General features: G+C 43.6%; 1 long non-coding RNA gene across 1 annotated transcript; it reads right to left on the reverse strand.

The window, feature by feature from the left end:
• Window positions 1–313: 313 nt before the first annotated feature.
• LOC130296873 (uncharacterized) lies at window positions 314–867 on the reverse strand. The gene is made up of 2 exons (XR_008849323.1): window positions 757–867; window positions 314–655 (listed from the first exon to the last, which is right to left on the reverse strand). It is a non-coding gene; the product is annotated as an uncharacterized LOC130296873 (long non-coding RNA).
• Window positions 868–8671: the final 7804 nt, after the last annotated feature.

The following is an 8671-nucleotide window of genomic DNA, read 5'->3' on the forward strand; positions in this document are numbered from 1 at the left end:
TCTTGCAATACTACATATCCCAGCATGCCCAAACAGCTGTCTGTTACTCCTATGCCTTCAAGGGGATCGGGGGTGTCTTAGACACCCCCGATCCTCCTTATTTTCCCGGTCACTGGAGACCCGTATGACCCAGAATCGCCGCAGATGGCCGGTCTGAATTGAACTGATCGCTGACATGGGGGGGGGGGGGGTGTTCTCAGGACCCCCCAGGGGTTTGCGCGTGATGCCTGCTGAGGCATGCTTTGGACACTTAAAAAAAAATTTCACAATTTTTCACACACAGAAATAAAATAAATGAGTCAAACAAGTCAAAGAACGGTTTAAAAACAGGGGAACTTTATTATTTATTAAAATGTTTGTGTAGGGATTTATGTAACCTTCCATCACTCACAAAGAGCGTACAGTAACTAACTCAGGACAGGAAAAACCTCCAGAGGGGAGGAAACCTGTAGGGAATCCATGGCTACTGTATTGCCCTTCCTCTGGGCATACTAAAGGAGGTTACCTCTAGAATTTGGGCAAAGTGACTGTGTATGTGCGTGATTCGAGGGTTTATGCCTTCATCCAACTTCTTGCTGTAAGTCCGGAAATATGTGCCTTATTACAACGTCTTGATAGTCCGGAAATGCTACTCCACATCCTGGAAATAGTGCATCTAAGATAGGAAAACAAAAGATAGATTATTTACATGGTTATTATAGAAATGCACATGGAACTGCACTAAAGACCTTTTGGACACAGCAATGTGACACTTACCAATCACAGTGATGTATTCAACTTCACATTCCCGCGCGCCTACAGTGTCCAGCATCGGCCCCTCACTGATGAAGAATGAGCAGGAGCTGTGTTATTTCTGCTCAGTGCTGCTCTCTGGTGGACAATGGTTATGACATCACATGTGTGACACGCTGTTACCTCCTGGGAGTTCTATTTGAGCAGTGCTGTTCTCTGATTGGCTGAAACCCAAAAAAGCTTTTTAACATATTCTGCATGACTGTTACCTAAGGGATTTTTTTTTTATAGCATTTTTTAAATGAAATGACACTACTCCCTGTGGGTGTGTTATATTTGTTTATACTCAGTATGTGTAATATCATTTGCTGTCAGGGCATGCTTGGAGTTGTAGTTTTGCAACAGCTGGACAGACGTCTGTCGGAAGGGGGGGGGGGGAGACCACCAAAGATAAGGCAATGTGGGCTTTGAAAAACGCCACAGATACATTGTGTTTAGTCCCAGCCTAAGCCTAGGAACAGACACAATTTTTGTTTGAGGTTTATTTGGTAAAAAATAAAAATAAACACACCACAACAACTGCGTCCTCATTTCTATTCTCCCAAGACGCCATCTTTGTGTAATTTTTGCCAAAACCACTGGAGGAAATTTATCAAAACCTGTAAAGAGGAAAAGTGGTTGCCCATAGCAACCAGATAGTTTCTTTCATTTTTATGTGGTGGGCAGGAGAGAGTAATTGTGTCTAGGTTGTTGTAGTGGTAGTGTAGGGTCTGTTGGTATTAACCCTAAGATGTCATGATGCCAGGGCGAGGTTTCCTTAGTGTTAATAGTCCTACCGCCAACCGTCCCAGAAACGGTAGGGAGAATAACGGAATATCCACAGCAGATTTTATGAATAAACTGAAGAACTTTATTTGAGGATTTTATACCGTAGTCTTCAAACATAACAGTCTCTCTATAGTTAACCGGGATACAGGTTCCTCACAGGTTGTGCTGGGACTCTGAAGCAATGAGCTTTGATGCTAGCCACTGTGCTACTAATTATAATATTTTAGCTGGTAGTAGTCACACAGGATTAGGTAGTTTGAGCTTTGGTAACTCACGTTTTAGTGGCTGTGGGATCTTAGGCTTTGGCCTAGCTGACTTGAATTGATGCTGATGAGATTTGTGCTGCTTGATAGTCCGGAACTAAGAGAGGCAAGAGCTAAGAGAGTGAATTGATTGACTACAGCCCCTTATATATTAAGGAGGCTGGACAAAGCTCATTGGCCGGCAAACCAGTAAGTCCTGACCCAGTGAACTCTGGGTACATCACATGACCCTGTAAGGTCCTTAAACCATAGTACAATCATAATTAAAGGCACGTGACCTGCTAAGGTCCTATACATAATATTTCCTATACATTAAATATATATATATGAACACAATTTACATGAGGCGACCAGGGGTAAGCCCTGCAAGAGTGCCCTATGAGAGTGAAGGAACTCTGGCTGAGGGGACTTTAGATAGGGACAGGACCAAGTCCTGTACCGGGACACCACATTTAAAAATGAAAAGTGAAAGAAGCGATCTGATTGGTTGTTATGGGCAACTGGTCAATTTTCCTCTGCACAAGTTTTCATACATGTCCCCCAATGTGTATTACTATTATGATAATAGACTTACCTCCCAACCGTCCCGGATATGACGTGTTCTGCTTCTGTGATTTCCTGTGATGCACGGAGCCTCAGTGTGATCACTACTCACAGTACAGAGCGAAGCCCCAGGAGATCATGGAGTGTCTGCTCTATCATGTCATCTCCCCTGAGCTAAGAGGAAGCACTCATTGGTCCTGCAGCCTGGGAAAGGCACCTGCATCAACCAATCAGAGGCTTCCTGTTACAGGGGGCAGGGGGAGATGCTGCAGATGGATCAGCTACTTAACCCCTAAAGTAAAAAATTTTCTCATTCAAAATCTTTATTAATTTTCAATAATTTTCAATAAACAAAAAAACAATAACAAGGCACGACAGTGACAGAGGCACAAGGTGTTAAGCATGGCCTCAATGCAAGATAAAAAAACAGAATAAGTCATAAAGACCGTGCATGGCAGAAAGTGCGGTCAGCACTAGGGAGTCCGTTACTCGCGCAACAGACAGTAAGGACATCATGTCAAAGCAATCAGTATACTCAACAAGGAACACCAACTTAGAATATGTAATAACCACATCAATGCTAAAGCGGCAAGGTTCAGAAGGGAAAGAATAGAGGGATATAGATAAAAAGTGAAGAACAGAAAAATAAGAGGGTATGTAAAACACAGAAACAGGCAGACATGACGACATACAGAGACAAGGGTCTTACAGACAGACAAGAAACAACAAGAGAAGTAGGGCGGGAAGGTTACCAAGACAGACGAGAGAAAGCGTAGCCAAAAAAGGGTCATGGCGTCACAGAGGATCCCAAGGCCAATGGGTCACGGTACTCGGAGGTAGACTGGAAGGATGACCAATCATACCACATTTTCTGCAGGGGTCAAGGCAATTAACTCCTCCATGTGCTGAAAATAATTCACCTCTGCAAACCATTCCCCAACAGTCGGGGGCATGGAAGACCTCCATTTATGGGGAATAACTGACTTAGCAGCCTGCAGAAAATAGCGTAAGAGAGATTTCCGGAAGGAAGTAGCAGAAATGTCAAACATGAAGAGCAGGACTGCCTCAGGGGAATCCGGAACAGTCACACCGGTGATATCGTGAGTGATAGAGCGTACTGAAGTCCATAATGGACGCAGTGAAGGACAACCCCACCAGATGTGCCACATCGTACCAGTCGCTTGTCCACAACGCCAACAAAGGTCAGAGTCTGACGGGTACCATTGATGCAACTGCTCCGGAGTCCTATACCAGCGGGAGAGTATTTTGTAGTTCGTCTCTTGTGATCTGTTAGGTATGATTGACTTATGTGAAAGGTGAAAGCAACATAGAAATGTTTTAGTTGTATGTATTCAAAAGGCTTACGGGGATGGGGAGGTTCAACTGGACTTATGTCAGCAAGGGGCAATAAGCCCTCAGAAGACAACACGTGAAAAAAACGGAGTGGGTCAGATTTGGAGCTCCCCACAGCTTGAAGAGTTTTTAAATGATCTTAATACTAACACACGGGGACTTCATTTTACTCATAATATCTTTCACAATAATGCAGAATTCCTAGATGTTGTCGTATTTCATGACGAAGCCAATAGACTAAGCATTCGCACTTTTTTCAAGGAGGTAGATAGCAACAGCTATTTGGACTTTTCTAGCTCCCATTACAAAAAATGGATTTCTAACATCCCGTAAGGTCAGTTCAAGCGAATTAGACGGAACTGCTCTTCTTTGGAAGATTTCAAACTCCAGAGCAACACTCTTAAAACTCGCTTTAAAGCGAAGAAATATCCTAAGGCCATTATAGAGTCGGCATACAAGAAGGCCAGCTTACAGACACAAGCAGAATGTCTGTCTAAAACAACACGCAACAATTCCAAAAACTATGACTGGTCCTCCAATTTTATTACCACCTTCACACGGGAACATACGCAGGTTAAGGAAATTCTATCCAAACACTGGTCGATCCTATTAAAAGATCCCTACCTATGTGACATTTTACCCCACAAACCCTCGGTCACTTTTAGACGTGGGCGCACTCTACGCAATATAGTCGCCCCTAGCAGACTAAGAGCTGCTACTTCTGGCCAGACTAATAATTTTTTGACCAGTATAGGTAGCTATCAATGTGGCATCACAAGATGTAAATGTTGTGCCAGTATTAATAATCGCTTTAAAAAATTCACGTCCACCAAAACAGGCGAGCATTTTAATATCAAAATCTTTTTAAACTGTTCCTCTCAATATGTGATATATCTACTGGAATGCCCTTGCAAACTCCAATATGTGGGCCGTACCATCCGTTGCCTACGGGAAAGAATTAACAAACATCGTAGCAACACCGTTCATGGTTTCTTGCTACACAGTGTCTCCAGACACCTGCTTCAGGTACACAAGCAAGATTTCCGATGCATTACGGTTACACCTATTGAAGGCATCTCAAAAGAGGACCCGCAAAGATTCAGTACATTGAGGAAAAGAGAGAACTTTTGGATCTATAAACTCAAAACTCTTGCACCCGGAGGCCTTAATGAACTTATTGAATGCTCCCTGTAATCCTCACCAATATTATTATTATCTGTAAACAGGGTTATCTGTTTCTCTTGTATCAATTACTCAATATTGGTTATATATACTTTTGGTCCAATATTTACTCACTAATTTATCGAGTGTTTACATTTTAACATATTTTGCATCTTATTTACCGTGTGCTTCTATGTGGTTTTACTAACATCCCAACACTGCGTATTTATAATGGGTTTGTTTGCTCCATATCTCTAAATTTTATATTTATGACATTTATATTTATATTGATTTCCCTTATGTTAATATTAATTTTATATCCATGAATTTTATATATATATATATATATATATAGATTTATATCCATATTTATAATATTTACATTTATATCTTTACTTTCATTTTATATCAATTTTTTTTACCGTATTTTCCTATATACTGTTATTCTTTTATCTAATTTACCATAGACATTTGTACTTCTGCTTTATATGTCACACTCTTTTCGACGAGGTTGTTGGTGATTTATTGCCCCCTTACGTCCGGTTTTATTATCATTATATTAAAACCATCTTATCTATTTTATTCTACACTTCTATGTGTATACTTGTCATAGACAGCTATGGTTTTGTTACCACTCATATATACTTACATTTTGGTTATGTTACCCCTATGCCCTGATTTATTATGGCTCTCTAGACACGCTTCATCTGATAATCATGGGTCTATGATCCATTCCTATTAATCTCCCTTTTCCTCTCCCCCTCCTTATTCCCCCCCCTCTTTTTCTTTACATTTTATTATTTCTGGCAGTCCATTTGCAACTGCTGTAGGCCCTTAACTTTTAGCCCACCCCTATGAGTGTTTTTCTAGTTCTAATCGCGCTGCCTATTTATCATGTTCCGCCCCTTTTGTCACGGGGTAGGGCTAGTAACTCCGACCTTCTTAAATGACGGCCTCGCTTCCATCGTCCCATTCATAGCAACGCGTCCCTAACAACCAGCAGGGACGCGTCGCTTCCTGCAAACAGCGCGGCAATGCCAGCTGATTGGCCGGACCGCGCAGTTCGCTGATGGGTCAATGCAGCTGTACGTCGCTGATTGGCTCTATCCCCCCGCCTCCCATGTGGTTAGCGACGCGTCCCCAGCAATCATCTCAGGATGAGTGCTGCCGTTATCTGCAGCATCATAGAAAATCCACCCCTTTAGCCTACCATGGTTCACACTATACAATTGTACATCCTTTCCTTACTATATTTTCATGTTTTTATGATTGTTGATTCTATGCTAGGTGTGTAAGGGCAACACCTGTAGTGACCTTTGACCATTCTAGCCACGCCCACTTTGCATTTTTTCGCGCCTGTTCACATTGTATTTAAACTTGCCATGTGTCCTATGTATGTTATGCTGATCTGATGAAGAGGGGTTTACCCTCAAAATGCGTCATCTTGTCCATTTTATTGTTTTTTTTAAATAAAATGTCCTGCTGAGGACTTTCCTATTACCTTTGGCATCCGCCTCATCTGTCTACAAGAGTCTGCAGCGCCATACCTGAGGGTTTTTTCCTGCTCTACTTCTAATATTGACTCCCAGGACGACTTGTTTCCTCCTGCAACCCATCGGCATAGCAGCGACTCGCACTACAGTACCCAGATTATATCGTGGGTGATATGCTTTTTTGCATAGATCTCAAGGATCTTTCATCTATAACCCATTGCCTCTGGTGTTTTTGAGCTAGCAGCGCCTGGATTATCGTTGGTCCTTCTTCCTCTACCTCCTCGCAAAGTAAGATTAAGGTCACCACATAAGACAACAGTGCCCCTAAGTAGCGGGAGAGCAACATCAATAAAGTCAAGCAAAAAGGGGATCTGTTGGAGATTCGGGCAGTAGACATTAAGAATCGTGAATTTGTGTGCCCCAATACTTAAAGAAAAGATAAAGTAACGTGCATCCGGGGCAAACGTACAGTTCAGAACCTGATGGGGAAGAGACTTGTGAATGGCGAACGCCACCCCACAGGATCTGGACAGAGGATTGTCAGCACAGAACCAGGAGGTGTAGTGTGGATGTTTGAGAGAGGGTGTGTGGCCTACCTTAAAATGTGTCTCTTGAAAACATACCAGATGAGCCCGTTGCTTGTGACAATGGTGAAGGATCTGAGACCTTTTTTCCGGGGTGTTGAGACCTTTGGCATTAAAAGAAATAATCTTGAGATCTGCCATGAGAAACTCAGAGAAACCGAGAGAAAACAAAAAACCAGAGTTAGTATAGGAATGAGGTGCTATTATAGGGGGTCAGATAAAAAAAAAAAAGGGGGGGGGGAAACAAAACACAGGGATAAGACAAGGGGGAAAAACAAAAAGGAGCAACACAAAAGGAGAACAAGTACACAACAAGAGCAGCAAACACCTACACAAGACAGACCAACAAAACAAGAGAAGAGAAAGAAGAAAAGAAAAGAAAAAAGAGGGGTAACGAAATAAGCAGTAGACAGACAGAGAGAAGAGACTACTGCTGCGGAAACTAACAAGAACAATAAGTAGTAAAGGAGGGAAGAAGTCCCAAGGACCAGATCGTCCCCAGGAGCCCTATACCTATAGGGGTTAAAGTTAGTCAGGTAGCGAGAGAGACAGAACCCACTACACTGCTGAATATGTAACAGTAGCTGAAAAGAGCCCAAAAGTGCTAGAGGACAATGAAAATGAGTCAGATGAAAAGGGGGAAAAACATACAAAAAGCACAATTAGAGGCACTGGGGAGAGAATAGTGACATTACAGTTTCTAATACAATAATCCCAAATCCCCAAATGGCAACTATCAGTAGCACCAGAAGATAACATTAATAAAAATTAGCAATCAACTGCTAAATAGCACATTTCTAGTGGAAAGATCAAGTGGGAGGTTGCGAGGCCATACGAGAAGCAGCAGCCACCGAGGGCAGCTGCGGCTGGCGAGACTGAGGGGCCACTCGGGGTCTCTAGGAGGGAGTCCAGAGCGAGGGGCTCTCGCCGGAGGTGAAGTAGGGGGAGGGACTGGCCGTTGGAACGGAGGGGAATGCAACCAAGGCCATTCCGGAAGCACCACCTCAGGTAAATCCAGGGCTTGGAGAAAGCTGGGAAGATCCTCCGGAGAGCGCAGGGACACCACGCGCCCCCTATTGCACACTGTGAGGGAGAAAGGAAAACCCCAGCGGTACGGAAAGTCCCTGTCACGCAGGACCTGCAGAAAGGGCTTAAGAGCAGCTCGTTGGGCCAGTGTATGGCGTGAGAGATCGGGGTACAACTGGACAGGGACGTCCTTGTAGGTGATCTGTCGACGTCTTCTCGCACGTCGCAAAATGTCCTCCTTCAGGGCATAAAAGTGTATTCGGCAGATTACATCTCTTGGATTGCGGTCGTCAGAGCTCGGTGGGCGCAGAGCTCTATGTGCTCGGTCCATCTCTATGTGCGCCTCAGGAGGACTGTCTAGGAGGTCATTGAAAATAGCAGGAAGGGCCTCCCACAGCTCCCCAGATGACACCGCCTCTGGCAAACCACGGATTCTGATGTTGTTCCTGCGGCTACGATTTTCAATATCATCCAAGTGTTGCTGAAGATGGAACAATTGGTCAGAGTGGCCACTTACTACAGCCTGCAAAGCCTGAAGGGAGGTTAAAGTAGAGTCCTGTGCCGCCTCCACGGTCTCCACCCTGGCGGACACAGAGGAAAGTTCTGAACGTAGTTGTGCAAATTCTTGGTTGCATTCGAGGACCACCTGTCGGGTCAGTGTAGAGATATCATCTTTAGTTGGGAGAGA

This window comes from Hyla sarda, chromosome 12 (assembly GCF_029499605.1).
Source record: "Hyla sarda isolate aHylSar1 chromosome 12, aHylSar1.hap1, whole genome shotgun sequence".
Taxonomy (NCBI): Eukaryota; Metazoa; Chordata; class Amphibia; order Anura; family Hylidae; genus Hyla; species Hyla sarda.